The sequence below is a fragment of the Sciurus vulgaris genome (assembly GCF_902686455.1).
Source record: "Sciurus vulgaris genome assembly, chromosome: 9".
Taxonomy (NCBI): domain Eukaryota; kingdom Metazoa; phylum Chordata; class Mammalia; order Rodentia; family Sciuridae; genus Sciurus; species Sciurus vulgaris.
Window position 1 is genome coordinate 59,460,356 of NC_136469.1, and position 20,221 is coordinate 59,480,576.

The window sequence follows — 20,221 nt, forward strand, 5'->3', positions numbered from 1 at the left end:
CCTCTAGTCCGCCATCTTGAATCCTCCTAGAGTCTGAGTTCTTAACTGCTATACAATCTACTTTTGAATATGAGAGCAGGACCATTATGCCTGTATTATATTAATATTGTGTTACGGAAGAGATCTAAGAAGATCCTTACAACATGGATATAAGAATTCAGAGTTTCTACAGCTGGAAATAAAAATAAGGTAGGAGTGATGAGTGAGTATGATTTCAAATTCATTCCAAGAAATGTATTTTAACAAGAACAATGTGTTTCTTTTTTAAAAATAAGTATAAAAAGGCAAAGCTTTTTATTCCACTAAAGAAAGTGGGTAATTTTTAAAAATAAATATTTCAAAGTGAGTGGGAGGCAGGAAAGAAAGAAAGAAGAAAGGGAGGGAGAAAAGGAAGGAGAAGTTTCTGGAGAAGAACCCTAGATTTCATATGACATTTCAATTCAACTTTGACACATCAGATAGGATGTGTCTGAGGTTACAAAGTTGCAGAATCAATTTGATACCAAGATTCTTCTACCAGAAATGGAAAGTAGATATTCACTTAAATAAACAAATAGAAATAACTTTATGAAACATATGCAAAAGAATACTTTTTGAACAAATCATGTAACATTTTTATGAAAGCATATTGCTACATATTTGTTATTTCTAAATTTTATCCTATTTCTCATTTCTATGTATCTTGCAAATAGTGTGCATTTTTTAATATTTGTTGAATGAATAAGTAATGAAAAGTTTGGATTTAATTTTTTATTCTCATTTTTTAATATAAAATTTGCTAACGGTATATGTTTTTGCCTCAGGAAATTCTTTTTTACAGTGAAAAATAGATCATCATTTTCTTTTAGTATTAAAACTTGTGTGAAACTTGCAATCTGTCAAACCATTAAAATTTCATATCTTAAAATTTGTTTCAGTTAATCTGCTTCCACAATAGGCCAAAAACATAGACCAAAAATAAAATCAGTTTAGGATCTAGATGAATAATTTTAAAGTTATGGCATTTGGCCCCCGGAGATCCCTGAGATATTTTCAGGGGTGTAAGAGATTAGAGTCAATTTTATAACAATTCTACAATGTTAGCGACTTTTTTTTTTTTTTGGAGTGTTGACATTTGTACTGTTGGTGCAAAAGCAGTGGTGGGAGAAACTGCTGGTGCTCACACATGACAAGTTGGTGGCACTCAATGCACTTACAGTTACCTGCAATAGAAATAATTATGATGAAACCAATAAGTGGAGGTTTCCCTTAATCTTCATAAAGTAGTGAAAATATTAATTTTATTAAATTTAAAAGTTTAATTACATGCATTTTCTATATGTTGTGTGAAGAAATAGGAAGTATGGGTACCACATTCTGCTGCACGCCAAAGCACACTGCTGGTCTCGAGACAAGCCTCTAGCTGTTGTTCAAGTTGTGGTCTGAATTAGCTGCTTTCTTCGTGGAATATCAGTTTTACTGACAATTCCAATTGTGGTTATTTCAGACTTGGATATTTGGCAGATATTTTCTCAAAAATGAACAAAGTAAGCCTATTGCTTTAAGGAAAACAACTGATAGGATGTACTGCCAATGACTGGATTTGGTATTCAGCAAAACTTAGAATTTTGAAAACTCAGAGCTCTGAGGTTGACAGTTTCCAGTACCAAAAGACTTTTCCAATGGGTTCTGTGATGATGATGTTCATAAATGTGATATCTTCCCATTGCATAATAAAAGAAGTCAACATCTGGAAAATAGGCATAACTCAGTTAACCAATAGTTCTCAAATAACCCAAGCATGATGTTATCTACCAGGTGTGGTTAAAAGATCCAATCATATTGCAAGACAGACAAAAGGATGTTAATGGAATTTTAATGTAACAATATAGAAAAGTTAATTGATAAGGCTTAATTGCATTTAAACTTTAAGAAACTACCATTTGCCTAGTTGCAGTTCAATATCCAATATCCAGATTACCCACAGTTTTCTTCACATAGTTACATACTCACCAAAATAACAAACAGACTAAATTCAGAAGCAGATGTGATAATCCACCTGTCTTGAACTAAGATATTAAAGAGATTCAAAATTGGGAAACAATGCAGCCTTTCTCACTAACTTGTCTTTTTTATTTTAGAAAAGGTGAATTTTCAAAGTCCATAGATGATATAATTTTAAAAATAGGAAATTTTATTGTATTTTTTATTGTTTCTTCTATAACTTGAACTAACACATCTGAAAATAAAATAACAAAAAAATTAACAACCCACCAATGTTTTAGTTAAAATAGAACTCCAGATTATTTGTAGTTCTCTGAAATCTAATTTATATCTGCATAGTATTCAAATTAAAGATATGATTTTCTGTAAAAAGAGTGCTGATACCATATGTTTAAATTATGAGTAATATTTAGCATTATTTGAAATAAAAAAAAGAAATGGGTGCCAAATAATTTGGAAATAAAGTTGATCAAACCATTTAAAAAGTGTATTTTTTAGTAAAAATATTATTTCCATTAACATGCAAATGGCTTAAATTCAGAAACTCAAAGGTTGAATGTTTTCTTTAATATGGGAAAGCTTCAGTGAAATAAAGAAAAGGGAGAGGTAAGGCTAGGATAACCTAAAGATAAGGGAAGATCAGCAATGCAGAAGAAGATCAAGAGGCAGAGTGGAGGGATGAGTGAGGGGAGGTGATGCAGAATGAGTTCTTAAAAATCATGTATATGACAGGGAACCTCACCTTTATGCCTAGGTAGAAAGAGCCATCAAACATAAAGAAATAGATGAGCAAAGGAAGACTAGTAGAGTAGAGGAAGGAGAATGGGAAAGGAAGGGAAAATGGGGAGGGTACCCAGATGGGGGGATATTGTGAACTGAAATCAAATCCCATGCATGTGTGAGTTTATCAAGGATGAACCCAACCACTAAGTATAACTATGCAGCTCTAATTTAAATACATATATATATGTACATATATAGGACACTATAAATGCTCAAAAAATATGCAACTGGCTTATTATCTTAACACTTCAAATGAATCATATTTTTTCCAGTTGCTCAGTTTTAATTTCTAAAGTAGTAAATCTTCATAGACAAAAGCTATTTAAGCAAAAATCTTCAGGGAACATCAATGATTTTTAAATGCTAAGTAGCTCTGAGAGCACAAAGTTTGAGAACTGCCAATCCAAATAGCACCAAATATTAAAATATTTAAACACAAAATAAACTATTCATTACATTTGCATCAACTAGCCACATCTTGGACTCTAAACCCAGCCTACAAAGTTTCTTGATGATGTTGCCCACATGCCAAGAGGATTTTCAGCCCTTTGCCATGATCAGACTCTAAAGACAAAATTACAGCTGTTAGGACTATAAACACCTTTCAAAATACAAAATGTCCAATTCAGCCTAGCTCTACCAGGCAGAACTAGAATTAGAAATAAATTTGAGAGGTAGAAGGAAGAGAGAATTCAAACTCACAAACCAAATAATTGATCTCTCCAATTATTTGCTTCATATATATTCTTTCTAAAATTATCTATGCATCAAATAAAATATAACAAAACTTGCATTTATTAAATGGTGGAGTTTCATTCACATTGAAAATGACAGGAAGCAAAGAGTACCTGCTGTCCTCTGCCTTTCTGCTGGTGTCGAGGATGTTGGCAGCCCCCAGATGATGGATGCTATGGGAACAAGCAGGTTTCAGCAGCTCCCGCCAGGGCCCTCCCTGTTCCAGAGGGATGACTTATGCACTGCAAAGCTAATGAATGTCACAACTAAAGCTGCGGCAAACAGTGCTCTGAGTTTAAGCTACAATTAATTATTTGGGGGTACTTTCTGGCATTCTTTCAAAACAGATGACTAAGAAAAGCCAGACTTTTAGTTCAGGTCAGAATATTTTTCTAAAGCAATCATTTCAGACCTTAGCAGTGATACATATACCTTTCTCTCTTTTTTAAAATTTTTAAATTTTATTTGTTCTAATTAGTTAAGACAGTAGCGTGTATTTATACATTTTGATAGATCATACATAGAGTATAATCTCTCATTTTTCTGATTATACATATTGCAAGATCACATCAGTCATGTACATGTACACGTACATGAGGTAATAATGTCTGTTTCACTCTACTATCGTTCCTTCCCCCATACCCCTCTCCCTCCCTTCACTCCCCTCTACCTAATGGAAGTAAATAGATGCACACACCAAAAGCACAAATTTAAAACAATTCAGGCCTAAATACTCCATATTCACGTGAAATTCCCAAATAATCAAGGCAGTTTGAAATTGCTCTAGGGTATCATTCAGGGAACCAGCATTGGGAGATAACTGAAATACCTGGCATAATTTTCTCCTGTCTGCAAGCTCAAATCATAATCAAGAGGCTATCATTCTTACCCAAATCATCAATGAAAAAGAAAAGCATCTTTTTTGTTTAGTGTTGTGGGGAGACATAAAGAAATAGAGTGGTGGAGAAGAGGCTTCAGAATATCTCTTGATCTGGTGCAAAAAGCAGCAAAATTTGCTTTCACCATGAAGACCATATATCACATGATATACAACATGCTTCCTGAGCTTTCCCTTACACTGGGTTACATAACCATCCAACTGAACTTTGTGATGGATGGGTGTTTCGGGCTATCTCAAATAGCAACATTGTTCAGTCTTATGACCCAATTCAGTTATCACAGGAACTCTAAACTCCAAACTGCAGCATTGCATCAATTATTAAAGAGAACTTTTCTAAAAACAGATTCCATTGTTAGAAGCTTTCTGACCAGAAGTTAAAATCAAATGAGGAAGCACTTTGGATTACTGGATGAAAACATAATTAAACACCAAATTTATGTCAAATACATGCCAACTGGTTATGAAGACCCTGCAAGAACGTAGAAAAGGCCCTTAAATAAGACAAAGAAGTGTAATCCCAAGTGATCCACACTAATTTATATCTGCTTATAATTTTTAAAAACCATTCTTAGGAAAAAGTAGAAAGGAGTTAGTTATGATACAGATAAAATGTTGAAAATTTTGTACTTTTTTCATCTTTTTTCTGTTTCCCAATTTCTTGTTATTGTGTTAGCACTGCTTTCATATTTAAAAGAAATAAATGCAGTAAATCTGAAAAGAAATGCACTGGTTAAAAGATAAGATTGGTAGAGGTTAAGAGATAAGATTGAACTTCATCCCAACCAGGGAAGAAGGCTGAGTTGGGAGAACAATAGTTGATGATCGGGTGACTGGGGCAACTCCAGGTTGACCTCCTGGTCCCAAAAAGAGCAGATGACAATGAGCATTTGCTTCTCTACCCTTGAAACTCTTAGAAATAGACCTCACTGGACTCTGTCCCTTCCCTTGCTGGTTTCCTAAGAAAATATAGAATGTTCAGAGAAGAAAAAAGACAGGACTCATGGCTCATTCTGCAATCTAGTCACTTTTTTTTTGCACGATAGATTGAACCTCGGGGGCTTAACCACTGAACCACATCCACAACCCTTTTCATTTTTTTTTTTTTATTTTGAGACTGTCTCACTTAAGTTGCTTAGGGTCTCAATAAATTGCTGAGGCTGGCTTTGAACTTGCAATCCTCCTGCCTCAGCCTCCCAAACTGCTGGGATTACAGTCATGAGCCACCACACCTGGCTCTAGTCACCTTTTAAAACCTGAGTTCAAGTTGTCCCAGGCTCACTTCACCCTACCCTCTCTTCATCACCTCCGCTAAGAAACAGTAGCTCTCCTTCCACTGACTGGAGCCAATTAAACAAACGCCCCCCCCCCCCCCAATTGCATCCACAAACAATCACGATACAGCACAGAAAGGTTAAAATTCAAATACCTAGGTAGATTTATGCCTCTAGGCAGAGGGAGATCATCATCCAGAGGGGAAATGATGAACGCGAGACAGAAAAGTCAGGGCCTGTAAAGACACGTTTCCCGACTGCCATCATCATACCTAAGCTCCTTCCTGTTTACAGTATGCGGTGTTGCAGACAGACAAATGGAAGTTGCACTAAAGTATTCTATTCATCCAGACAGAACAGACACAGGGGCCCCAGTTACAGCCTGAATTATGTGTGCTTTGAGATTTGGACGTGCCAAGGCATATCCTGAGGTAGAGCAGAGCCACCATAATGGGAGCTGCATGAAAAACACAGGAGCATGTGAGAAATAACTTATCCTAAAGGAAGAGTTACTCCAGAACATAAACTTGACCCCGTGTAGATACCTTAACTCAGAGAGTGAAGGAATTAATTAACCAGCAGAGCATGATACTGGGGTAGCCCATGATTGAGTCCCAGGTAGCAGGTCATGCAGGCAATGCTGAAAAAGTACATAAAAATCTCCAAAAGCTTTAAGACCACAGGACAGCACCTCTGAAGAACCTGTGGCTCGTGAGCAAGACAGGGCTCTCCCCGTTCCAACAGAAAACCCCCCAGAGTCTGCGTGAATATGATGTGCAGGCATCTGTCATATACCATGCTCTCCAGGTGCCAGTGACTTATCATGGACCACAGCTCTGGTGCAGCCTGACCTCAGAAGCTAGAAACAGAGACCACGTCAGCAGAGCAGCCCTGGGTAAGGAATTATTTTTTTCTCATTGAAGCACAGGGAAAGAGAAACTAAAGCAAGATCTTGTAGTGTTGGACATCAGCATGATGTCGAAACTGGAATCCTTTCAGTTTGGTTCAGTACCATCACTGTAGGTATCCATGAGAAATGACGGTGACATGAGCGCAGAGGAAGCCCTTCGTCGTCTGTGCCCACCACTGCTCTGCGATATGTGCACAGAGAAGAATGCATACACATAATCCATTTATTCCACAGTTTTAAAAATACTATTAAGAAGGTCTGTGCTCAGTATTCAGTAGTGAGGAAGTGAGGTGTGACTCCTGATCACAAGATGCTAACTGCTATGTCACAATGTGTTCATCCAGGAGTAGGCACCTGATACCCCACGTGGAGAACAGGCTGTGCCCTGCTCTGAGTTGCTCCATGATGAATAGAACATCCGTGTTCAGGCTGTGACTCTCTCTGAAATACTCCATTGTGTGCAGATGTGATTTGCCATGAGTTACTCTGTTTTGAGAACAGATGCCAAGGTAGAATGAGTCTACACCTTGTCTGTACAAGTAAATAACCACCATCTGCATGGCAGAACCATAAGGAACAAACTGATAAATTAATTAATCGTGTCAATGAAAATGACCACTTGTGGACTTAACAGATTCATCAGAAGCACACGGATACATGGGCATATGAACCTCATATCAGATAATCAGGTGCGTGAGCTTATTAGACCAGACCACAAAATGATGTAAAACCCTCACCTGAGATCTTCAAAAGGAGGAGCTCCCCATGACTGCTTGAGGCAGCATTCATGCCAATCCATCATATGACTGTCCAGTGAGTGCATCAGGAGGTCTGCAGGTAATGAACCTCTGACTCTGTCCCCAGATTTCAGTTCAGCTTGATTCCCCTGCTTGGCCCTGACCCACTTCCAAACTGCCTGTCTTAGGGACCCTGGCCTACAATAAGTTTCACATTCTCATAGCTCTGCTGTTCTTGGTTGGTTCCTGGTTTATAATCTAATCTGACCACAGTGACTTCTGCATTTGTGTCTACTCTCTGCCTTTGCTCTTAGTGTAGCCTTCTGGAACCTGTGGCTGCTTAGCCCTTTCTGTAATATATTTATATATCTATACATATTTAAATATATATTTATTTATTATATGTATATATGCTATATTATATTATATATTATATGTGTGTGTGTGTATATATATATATATAAAGTGCATTGTGTGACTTGACTATTGTAGATATTAGTAATGACGATCAGAATAAAAGAAACTGCAATTACCCATTATAAATACCAAGTGACCCAAAAGTACTCAGCGAATTGCAATCATGAAAGTCATGTAGCTTGTGAAGTTGTTCGATAAATTCTGATATTGTGGAAAGACACAAACATATTTGGTCTATATTAAAGGTGTAGCTTGCTTAGACACCCCAGTTGGACCAATTGAATACTCCTCCATACACGCAGTTGATTGCCCCAGTGAAGAGCACCTGACCATGCAGGATCAATGAGACCCTTGCCTACAAAGTCTGCAGTTGAGAGAGTTAGCAGTCTCTTTTGAGTGACTAAATTACAAAATACAAAGATTAGAAACTATCAACATCTGGATTGGAAAGGAAGAGGGAGCTCATCTGAAGGAAGAGATAAGAAGAATACAGATGCAATAAGAGAAAGGAGGAGATTCCTCTCAGGGTTAAATTCCCCAACTCGGGTGGGCTCCTGAGACCACTGCAACCCTGCCAGGGGATTTCTTCAACCAACCAAGGTGAAATTAAACCAGGTTTTTGTCTCTTAAAACCAAAGACTCCTGACACATTAACTGTCAGTGTGAATAGTGGCAGTAATTGAAAGTGCTCTCATAAGCCTGGTGGAGAATTGAAGTTCTCAGCAACAGACACTGCAGGAAGGTAGAGTGAGAGCAAAAGAGGAAGAAATGGTGACATGTTATAGCTAGAAAGGGTTGATTAGCAAGCTTAAACAAAGCATGCCTTGGGAGTGTCCAGAAATAACAGGGTGAGGGAAGATTCTGCAAGAAGCAGTTGAACTAATGAAATAGTCTGTTAGTGCTGATAGAGTCTGTGTTTAGCTCTCAACTGGTGTGGCCTGCAGAATCAGAGGTTACTAGCATAGGAAACAGCAAGATTGCTTTACACAATTTGTAAAATTTCTATTTGTTACTTATTATAACACTGGTAATTCATTTTAAAGATGCTTCATTCACCTAAGTTTTATTCATAAAAGCACTGTATTTTTCTAACCAAAGTTTGGAATGAACTAGATAAAGCCTTTTTCTCTCTTTTCCAGTCCTCCTAAGGGATGTCTGTCTCCTAATTAATTATCTTGCCATTTTTCTCTTCTAAAACAGAGTTACAATCTGATAAAGGACAGTAGCTAGAAACTCTTGGAAAGGCTCACAAACCCACAACCACAATGGTGTCTGTATCGGACAATCAAAGGTTTTTCTCTCCATTTCCATTTTAATATTTCCCCATCTGCTAGACCTCTAAAGCAGATCCAGCTGCTTTTCTTGACACCTGTCGTGTTTACTTAGAACCTGTTTTTACCAGAATCATTTCAACACAATAAAAATACCAGATCTGGTTTCCATGGGCTTTTCAGAGAAGACAATAAACAACAGTGGAGAAATAAATGGGAGAGAGAGATTGCCAGGCGTACAAAGCAATATGAGTCAATTATCAGACTGTGTAGACGATGTTTTCTGGCAATCAAAAGCTACAAAAATTTCTTTTATTAATTTTGGCTTAATTTCCCATCTTCCATCTTCATAGAATAGTGCTATGAAATTAAAAGTAACTCCTGTTTTTGTGTGAAAGCCAATGTCTGCAATTAACTAACCCACTCTGGACCTTGTCGGATAAAAAAAGTAAGCACATGTGCTTTGTGTGTAAAGCATAATTACTCATGCATACACACATTTCATTTTCTTAAAGACAGCAAACAGCAAGCTACCATATACGTCTTGCTGTGCACCGGGGATTCATTATTATTTTAACTATTTGTTTTCACTTAACTCTTCTTCTTGTTCAACTGAATAGGGTTTATTGATAATTTGAGATTACAGTTTAGTAGTCACTTTAATTTTGGTCACAAAAGCAACTGTGAAATCAGATTGAAAGAAACAACTTTTTTTTTTTCTTTTTATTTATCTGTTGGAAGCAAAAATGAACACTGTCTTTTTCCCAAACCGAGTTTAGATTTTAATGAGTAGAGTGCAAGTTTCAATACCTTGTTCATCCTAACAGAAATGCATCTGTTCAGAAAGTGATTAAAATCCAAAAAAGCCCAAGGGCTTCCGTGGCATAAACACAGCTTGGGCTGTAGAGATCTTGGCTCTGGGACTGAGCCAAACCTTCCAGAGTGCTGGCAGAAACCCCACTCAGTATCTCCCTCCAGACCAAAGGGAGAAGTAGTAAACAAACCCATCAATCACCAGCAACTGGGAAGTGCTGAGAGCCATAAGTTTCAGCCACCAATATAGAAAAGAAACTGATAAATTACCATCCAACACCCCTTCTGCTAAGCACATACAGATTCTTTTTTAGCTGTGGACTTGCTGTAAGTTTGGAATATAGAGTATTAAGAAGAAGGAAGACAAAGGCCTGAACTATAAATGGAGGAATACCATGAGTGGTATTTATTTTGTTTGCTTATTTAGTACAGCTTACCATATCTGCTTTTAGTTTTGAACTTAAATCCTTACTACATTTTTCTAGAATATTTATAATTTCAAGGAGATGCACTTAGCTTTCAATCACCCGAGATACAAGGATCAAATGGTCATTTGTTCATTTATCCTTTCTTTTAAATGTATTTATCAAACACCTTCTAGATTCTTGGTACCATTTGTACTCTGGGGGAATACAAGAGGAATAAAAAATAGAGACATAAAAGGCAGCCTCTTCTTTCAAAATCTCATACTCTAAACATAGCGGCAGAAAAATCTGTGTATATACAGTCATCCCTCCTTATCGGAAGGTTCTGCATCTGCAGATTAACTAACAGAAACTCAAAAACAATCAGGAATGAAAATTGCATCTGTACTGAACAAGTACAGATTTCTTCTTGTTGTTTTTCCTTAAGTAATACAGCATACAAGTATTTACATAGCATTTACATCGTATTACATGATATAAATAATTGAGAGATAATTTAAATTATCTGGGAGGATGTGCTCAAGTGATATGCAAATACCACTGCATTTTATATAAAGGATCTAAGCATCTACAGATTTTGGAATCCATAGAGGTCCTGGAATCCATCACCCTTGGATATTGAGGGATGGCTGCATATTAACATTTAAAAATAGTACAGTATAAATCATGGGCAAGAGAGTTCCCCAAAACTAAAAGGTTATTCTTCTTGCGGTTAATAATTATGCCCAGTGGATAGTAGTTGTACCACTTGTGATTCTTTCTTCCTTACCTAAAACCCCATGAGGTTTTATTGAACTGTTTTTAAAATTCTTTAAAGTTAACTTCTTATGGGTATCAAATACTCATAAGATCAAGCACTCACTCCCTGAAAAGCACTGGGTATGGTCTATGTGGCCTGTGTTTGGCTAATGGAAAAGCGGATGGGTATAAGAACAGATGAGGTCTGCTCCTGTATGAGGACACAGAAAGACCAAGGCGTCAAATTCCTAAGCCACAGAACAATAACTCTTTATGTGGTCCAACATTGGATCACCTATGATGCTTTTTTAAAAAATTGCAATCCTAGACCCCATCTCAGAGTGATTAATTCAGAACATCTGGAGATGAGGCTAGAATCTCAGATTTTTTTAAGCTCCTGAGATGATTTATCAATATGATGGTGGGGTTTGCAAAACACTGCCACAGGCATAATCACAATCATTAGATCCTTCACAGGTCCTTTAATTTGAGCAATGAAAATTCCCAACACATCTTCAAAGGTTTGCTGATTGTAAGTAATTCGCTATGTTTAACTAGGTTACTGTTACATGCAGAATGATTGCAGAGTGCTGTCAATCATTGAAGGATATCAATCAAAACTATTATTTCCTGTTCTTTTAAAAACTTGTCTATTCATACCAATTAGTTATTAACAATAAAACTATGTCACATATATAAAAGAATGATAATCATTCATTCTCTGTAGCATAGGGCACAGATACAAGCTCATCTTAAACTAAAATCATTGCATGTTCACTTAAAATGATTGTAAGAACGAAACACATCACTGTGATGCCCAGTATAAGTTGCTACCTGATCCACCAAGACTTAGTCCTGGTTGGGTATGGTGGTGCCCACCTGTAATCCCAGGCACTCAGGAGGCTGAGGCAGGTTCAAAGCCAGCCTCAGCAACTCAGGGAGGCCCTAAGCAATTTAACAAGACCATGTCTCAAAATTTTTAAATTTAAAGGTCTGGGGGTGTGGCTCAGTGGTTAAGTGCCCCCAGTGCAAGAGGAAAAAAGAGTCCTGCCTCATTTTGACCCTCAAAATAATACAAGATGCTGCAGGAAGGTTGGTGACTGAGGCTCCAGATCAAGGTCATGAAGTTCAGTCTTCTCACCTTTTCCTGTCTACAGAGACTAAGGATGAGGGAAGGTTAGCAAAAGCCCAGACTATGTTATACTGCTCCTAACAGGCCTGCATAGTAATAAAGAGAATAGTGTGCCCAAAGTCCTTTTGTTCCTTATGCAGCTGCAGTAATTACCAAGCTGGCTGCACATCCAGTTGCCCAGGGAACCTGCTCAGGGCCATACATGCTCAGGCCTCATTTCCCAAAACTGTGGTTTAAGCATCTAACAGGACCCAGGAATCTGTATTTTTAATGATGCCCTCCAGGAAATTCTTTCACGGCCAGTCTAGGTACCCTGTCACAGAGCCGTTATCTTATAATACCCAAGGCTTGCGATTTATCAAGATGATAGCTGGAATACCTTTCAAATGTTATCTAATAACAAGACAGCTTAGAATGAAAGATCCCTTTCACTCTTTAATAAGGAGATTGATTGCACCCTAGGTTTTCAGTTTTATTTTTCTTTGTATTACTTTTCATAAACTGGCATTATTTTACGCATTTACTTGCTTATTTTTAAAAATATTGTTGGTTTTCCTTATTAAAAGGAACATTCCACAAGGGCAGAAAATTTGCCTATTTTGTCACCAATATCTCCCCAGATTTTAGAACAATTCTTAGTATATACAAGTTACTTAATAAATAATGAGTAAAGGAGAACATGAATAAATGAATGAGTGAATATTTAGGGCATAAGCAGACAAAAAAGTTGATAAATTCACAAGGAAGGGAAACTACTTATCAAAGCAGGGGCATGAAATCCTCACCATATCTTAATTTAAATGGAGTTTGTTTTTTATCAGTTTCAAAATATGTAAAAGAATTACTAACCCAGTCAGCAATTTCCCTAAAATTTGAGAAAATTGAACTCATTTTCTAAATCTGTTAAGCAAACATTAATGTCCAGTAAACCTGACTTTATATGATCTTCCTCACTAAATAAATACTATAAATAACTACATCATGAAATTTCCTCTCATATTGGATTTTAATGTTGTACTCAGACTTTCCCATACTGATGTATTACATGGGAGTTTTTTCATAATAATAATTTTATAGTAAGATTTGTATGGGATAAAAAGCCTCTGTTGGACTTTTCTGATTTTTATTTTATATAACTCTATTATTCTGGCCAGGTATGTTAGCTACCCAACTGCCATTGTCAAAAAGGATATTAGTCCAGGCTCAGTGGCACACACCTGTAATCCCAGTGGCTCAGGAGGCTAAGGTAGATCATGAGTTCATGCCAGCCTCAGAAAAAGCGAGGTGCTAAACAACTCAGTGAGATTCTGTCTCTAAATAAAATACAAAATAGGACTGTGGATGTGGCTCAGTGTTCAAGTGCCCCTGAGTTCAATCCTCAGAACCCTTCCCCCAAAAAGGATATTAGGATGAATGACATATTTGTCTAGAAAAAAATGAGGAGATTTTAGAGTATCAGCAACTGGGTTAGGGGTGATGACATAAGAAAATACTCCATCATTTTACACATGGGAGGCAAAGTTTTAATAAATCACCATATTCTAGATGTCACCAATAGAGTAAGAATGACTCGGTACAATTTTGCATGCCTATAAACTCAAATATTTGGGAGGTTGAGGCAGAAGGATCCCAAGTTCAAGGACAACTTAGAGCAAACTTAGTGAGACCCTGTCTTAAAATAAAAAATAAAATGGACTGGGATGTAGTTCAGTGGTAAAGTGCCCCTGGGTTCAACCCCCAGTACCAAAAAAAGAGTTAAGAATGCACATTGTTCTTCCTTTTGTTCACAGCTGTATGACCCTCTCTCCCCACTTTGCCATGGTTTTCTTTATTAAAAGGAACATTCCACAAGGGCATGAGGGCAGATGAGCCCTGGAGAGCAATACTAAGGAACAAAAATGACAGGCTTTGTCTAAGTTGGATTAACCATTGTGAATATTTGGGGGGGGGGGGGGGGGGGGGCGGGTACCAGGAATCAACTCAGGCACTCAAACACTGAGCCACATCCCTAGCCCTATTTTGTATTCTGTTTACAGATAGGGTCTCACTGAGTTGCCTAGCACCTTGCTTTTACTGAGACTGGCTTTGATCTCTTGATCCTCCTGCCTCAGACTCCTGAGCCACAGGGATTACAGGTGTGTGCCATCAAGCCTGGCCCATTGTGAATGGTTTTAAGAAAAGAGTTTAAGTAGTACAACATGAGTTCAAGTAAATGGATTAATTTCCTCCAGATTTCTTCCATGTTCTATCATTCAATATAAGGATTCATCCTGAAATGAGTTGGTGTAAACATTACACTCAGATCAATCTTTCAGGGTGACTATACATCTATGTCCTAGAGCCTTTATATTGGCCCTGTCCCTTCCCATCCTAGTTTCTTGTACCCAAATAATATTTGAACCCAATAAAAGCAAACAAGGAGGATCCACTGATTACAGCCTTTTCCTTCAGCCCACAGCTGGCAGAGACCCAGAAGAAGACTCTGTTTCAAGGGTGGAGCTAACTGAGATCTAACCTGATCCAAAGAAACCTAACAGTTGAGGTGTGAAAACCCCTGCTCCTGTGGCATAATTCAACCTGCATCAGACAATATTAGTTTACTCTATCAGGCAAAAGTCATAATAATATTAAAATAATAACTAACATTTATTTATTCACTTATTTATTTATTTTGTGGTGCTGGGGATTTGAACCCAGGGCCTTGTGCTTGCAAAACAAGCATTCTACCAACTGAGCTATATCCCCAGCCCCAACTAATATTTATTGAACACTTGCTATGTTCAGGAAGTATTCTACAGATTTTACATGCATCATTTACTTCATTTTTAAAGACAAGCCTATGAACTAAGTATCCTTTTATCTCTATTCAATAAATGAGGAAACTGAGGCACATAGAGGCAAATTGATTTGCCCAATAAGAAACAAAGGCAGGATTGGGACTTGATCTGGATGTAGAACATATTCTATACAATACTTCCTCTTACTATACAGTACCTCAAGAGTTTAAAATTGGGATCACTGTGTTTTGTGGGCCTACTGACTTGCACTGGGGTGAGAGTTAGTGAAGAACTTGCTGGAGAAGATTTTGTAAGAACTATCACCAAAGGAAATGTTGCTGGGTAGAATATGAGAGTAATCCAAATTTAAGACCCTCAGGCAGTAGGGGACTAATAAATATAGATTTCCTGAACTTAGATGAGATAAATAGAGCATTGGTTGCATGTAGTCAGAGGAAGAAGTCAGACAGGATTGTCTATGAGAGAGAAATAAATGCAGTCAGGAGTACCATCATTTGAACTGGAACTGGAATGTTAAGTAAGTCATAATCCAGAGATGCTATGCTCCCAGAATATTCTCCAGTGTTCCCTTAGGAAGATGAGCAAAGCACAGACCAAAAACTGACCTTGAGGTAGAAGAAAGCTACATAAAACTTTGTCTAGTGATAACACAAGCATTCTATCTGATTATATCATATTTATTCTGATAATCTTTGAGGGCCAAGGTTAAATAGTAGTATAGACATTCTCCAACAGAGTCGGGATGATTTTTGTTTAAAATCCCACTTGGAATTACAAAACTGACCAAGTTCTCTATAATAATGGAAAGGAGGGGAGACTGGAAGAACTACTTACAAAAATGATCCTTTTATGACACTATAAAGCAAAGCAGTGGGTATGAGTACAAGCATCTCCAGCAGAAAACTCGCCCTAGATCTGCCCCGTGAATATCGAGACATTTTAAGATCATCCACACTAAGGACAAAAGTCCCCCCACTCAGCATGACTTCATACCTGCCAATCCCTAAAGCCTCACAGCATGTTGGAAACATAATTTTTCTCCAAACTCAACACTCATGTTTTTCAGAAACAATGTATTTTAAAGCATGTAGCTCCGTGTGTGTGTGTGTGTGTGTGTGTGTGTGTGTGTGTGTGTGTGTGTAATAGATACAAAATTTGTATCTATATGTGATACAGTACCTAGGACAATCATTAAGAAGACTGTGGGTCTGGGGATATAGCTCAGTTGGTAGAGTGCTTGCCTCGCAAATACAAGGCCCTGGGTTCAAATCCCCAGTGCTGCCAAAAAAAAGAAAGAAAACTGTACAAAGAAATACTATCAAAAGCACTATAGACTTATCAAAGTAATTTTTAATGTTGTTTTAAAAATATAAATATTATGTTTAAAAATGTTTATTTCAAGTATAAAAAGTAACATTAAGACATTATGCAAAATTGTGTTCAGTTTAAAAAGTGTAAAGCAGGACTTCTGTTGGGGAGTGCTATTGGCCAAATGATATATTGTTATTTTGTGTGCATGTACGAATATAACAACAAATCCCATCATTATGTACAACTATAATGTGCCAATAAAAAAATGTAGAAGAAAGAAAACTAAAAAAAAAAAAAAAAAAAAGACTTCTGAAAGTTTACAATTAGGTATGAAATACTTAAGAATAATTTTTGACATTTTTAGTGGGCATTTTTGAAAAATAAGTGCCCACAGAATATTTACTAAGATACACTAGATTTTGAGCCCTAAAAAAAATAATGAAAAAATAAAGGAATTGAGTAGGACATTGTGGTCTATAATCTCAGTGACTCAAATGCTGAGGCAGGATACTCAAGTTCAAGGTCAGCCCGAGTAATTTAATAAGATCGTATCTTAAAATTTAAAAGGTGGGGGGAGGGCACCTGGGAATATAACTCAGTGATGGGAAGCTTGTCTAACATGTGTGATGTCCAAGTTCAATCCTGAGTGTGCACACACACACAAACATCAAGATTTTAAATACTACAGTTTATTCAATAACCACAATAGAAATAAGTAGGAGAAAAATAACAACAAAAATCTCCAAACATTTGGAAATTAAGTAACACACTTTTAAATAGTGCATGGATCAAACTGAAAATCTGAGGAGAAATTTAAAAATATGCTGAACAGAACGAAAATGTTAAGATATCAAAGTTTGGGACATAACTAAAGCAGAGCACTAGATGCATGCATTAGAAAAGAGCAAAGCTCCCAAATCAATGACCAGAACCTCTACCTTAAGAACTGAGGAAAAGAAGACCAAAATAAGCCAAAAGAGAAGAGTGCATATGATAAAGGTAGGAAGTCAGTGACACTAAAATAGAAAAACAAGTGAAAACATCAATGAAACAAAAAGATGGCTCTTTGAAAGATGAATCAAATTGATGGAAGCGTGAAGGTGTTCAGAAATGGCTGAATTCAAGATGTGTTTTAAAGGTGAGGGCTTGATGGAGGACATGAGGAAAGAGAGGAATTGAAGATCAGGTTTTTGTCACAGCAATGAGAATGAGTGAGAAAGCAGCAGATGAACAGAAAAAAAAAGGTCAAGAGTTCTGTTGAAATTTCTATTAGACACTTAAGAGGTAATTTTAAGTGGAAAGTAGAATATCATGCTGTCACTTGGAAGATAAACCAAGACTGGAGAGGCTACCTTGGGACTTGTCAGCATGTAAGACGTAAAACACTTGGTTGAGAAAAATCAGAAAAAGCTGGTCTATGGAGAAAAGATGCTGACCTCCTTCTGATCCCTGGGGCTCTCCAGACACAGGAATGAGGAGAGGTGTCATCAAGGAGATCAAATAAGGGCAGGCAGATAGCTAAAAGGAAAACCAGGAAGGTGAGGTGTCACAAAGCTAAGTGAAGAATTTCAAAGAAGAAACCATCAGATCTACAGAAATTCTGCTTAGTAGTAGAAGATGAGGTTTAAAAACTGATCCCTGGATTTGGAAATATGCAAGTCATCAGTAACTTTGAAAAGAATAGTTTTGATGGTCTGGAAGGTCGAAACCTAAGTGGAGTGAATTCAAGAAAGAATCAGGCATAATGAGTACTTAAAGAAAAAAGAAATCGTTTAGCACCTTTGGTAGTGTGTGGGATCTACAAAAGGTCCATGTGTTTCTGGGAGTTTTATATATGTTGAGGGGAATGACCCAGTAGAGAGGAGAATATTGATGATACAAGAGGAAAGGGTAGAGAAAGAATAAGTGCTAGAGTTAATTACATGGATAGAAAAATGGCCAAAGGATTGAATACTTTGGGCAAAGGTCTTGGTCCTAGACAGAAGCAAGACATTATCATTATAAGAAAATGACAGGGAGAGCATATAGATGCAGATGCAAGGGAATAAATGGGAGGTGGGAGAAGCTGACATTATCTTCTGGCAAATTCTATATTTACAATGAAATAGAAGTGAGGAAATGGGAAGGAGGAACCAAATTTCCACAAGCAGGAAACTGCAAAGGGGAAAATGCAAAATAGTTTTCTAAACAAATGGGAAAGTGACTGAAAGTGGGAGTGTGGTAGGACTGACAGATAATGTTCCTGATGTGGTTGTAAATAAAAGGTAGAAATGGCCAGATTTATTTTGTATTTTTCTCCAGCTTAAGTTTCTATGCGCACATGTAGGCATGGAGTAGATCGAGAGTAGCTTGTAACCAGTGTGGGAGTTTTATAAGCAGCATAGGGATGTAGAATGTGGCTGTTAATGGGATAAGAAAAGAATATACAGAAGTTCTAGAAAATAGAAAGGGTGAGAGTGTAATCAAAAGAAATCGGATGTTAGCATGCAAAAAAGGGAAAGAGACTCTGAGGGAACAGGTAAACAAAAGGAAAAGAAAGCAAGAAAAGTAAAGAAATAAAAAACTTAAATTTTTTTAAAAAGGAGAAAAAAGAAAATCTACTGTATAACAGTCATATACTAATGAAACCTCCCAGTGTTCAGTAGCCTGATGCATGAGAGGTACCTGACAATGAGCTTCAAGCCTCCAGCAGGTGTCACAGGATGGGATTTTCCCCACCCAAAGATCAGAGCTATGGCTTCCAGGATTACCCAAGATGGCCACTCTGGCTTCCAAATGTGTTGGCAAATGGGGAGCTGCAGCTCAGGGGTGGATGTGGTCAGCTGGAGGTCCTGGAGACGGAATGCACTTGGTCCAGCAGGGGTCCTGGAGGTCCGGTGTGTTTGGTGTGGTTGTGGGATCCTGGAGGCTGGGTGCAATCAGTCGGTCTGGGATCCTGGTGATAGGGCACAGTCAGTTGGTCTGGGGGTCCTGGTGGCAGGGAGCAGTCAGTCAATGTGACGGCCCCAGAGGCAGGGAATGATCGGTGGGGCTGAGGAATTCTGGAGATGGGGTTCAGTCAGTTCGGCCAGGGGTCCTAAGGGGCCTGACTGTTGTCTCAAAATGGCTGCAGACACATGTAATCAAACCTGCAGGTACTGTAACAGTGAACTTCCAGGCAGCAGCAGGCAGCTGGTGCTCCACTGGAGGTTGGTGATCAGTTTGCTGACTGTTGTCGGACAATTGGGAGGTGAACCTCGTGTGTTGGGTGATGGATAGGAGTAAGGCAGGCGATGGACAGGCAAGAGGCAGGCAAATGGCGGATGATAGACGCCTGACAGTGAGCAATCTGCTCTCAAAAGAGGCGTGGATATGCTGGCAGACTGCAGGTCATCACAGCAGACAAATGGGTAAACAGCAGGGTATCAATAAGCAGCAAAAACTGCCTCACCAAGAAACAGATATCCTCTGCTTGAAACCGGCATTATGGAGTGGCAAGGAACGCAGCCTCCCTCTAGTCCGCCATCTTGGATCTCCCTCTTATAAGCAGCATAGAGTGGAGGGAGAATGGAGCCAGGGAGTGAGGGTTTATGTGGAAGAGTGATTATACAGAGGCCCAGGAATGATCATAGACTTTATGCTAGATAAATAGAAAACAGAAAACAGAGGAGGATAGAGAGAATGGTGGGATTTGTGGATTGGACATGGTGTTGAAATGGAAAGCCAACTGGAAAGAAAGGAGTTGATAGCAGACACAATATGGAATGTTTGAAATCATCTTGGTTATTGGTTCTGACAGTTTTTAAATCATTGATAATAAAAGATCTAGGTATGGTAGAGGGTGCCTGAAGAAAGGTGGAATAAAAAAGCATTAAGGGACAAGAATGTTAAATGGACCATCTACATGACTGATGAAATCATCAAGAATAAAGACAGGTGGCCATGAACAGTTTCTGAAATCTCCAATGAATGAAAATGAAAAGAATATTGATGAATAAGTTTGATCACAACCACAAT

The 20,221-nt window shown here is 37.9% G+C and overlaps 1 long non-coding RNA gene across 2 annotated transcripts in view; it reads left to right on the top strand.

The window, feature by feature from the left end:
• The first annotated feature begins 10,123 nt into the window (after window positions 1–10,123).
• The window catches only part of LOC306669721, a 91,378-nt gene continuing 81,280 nt past the window's right edge, over window positions 10,124–20,221 (top strand). For both annotated transcript variants that reach the window (XR_013766213.1, XR_013766214.1), the window contains exon 1: window positions 10,124–10,223. This is a non-coding gene — a long non-coding RNA (uncharacterized lncRNA). The remainder of the gene's footprint in view (window positions 10,224–20,221) is intronic.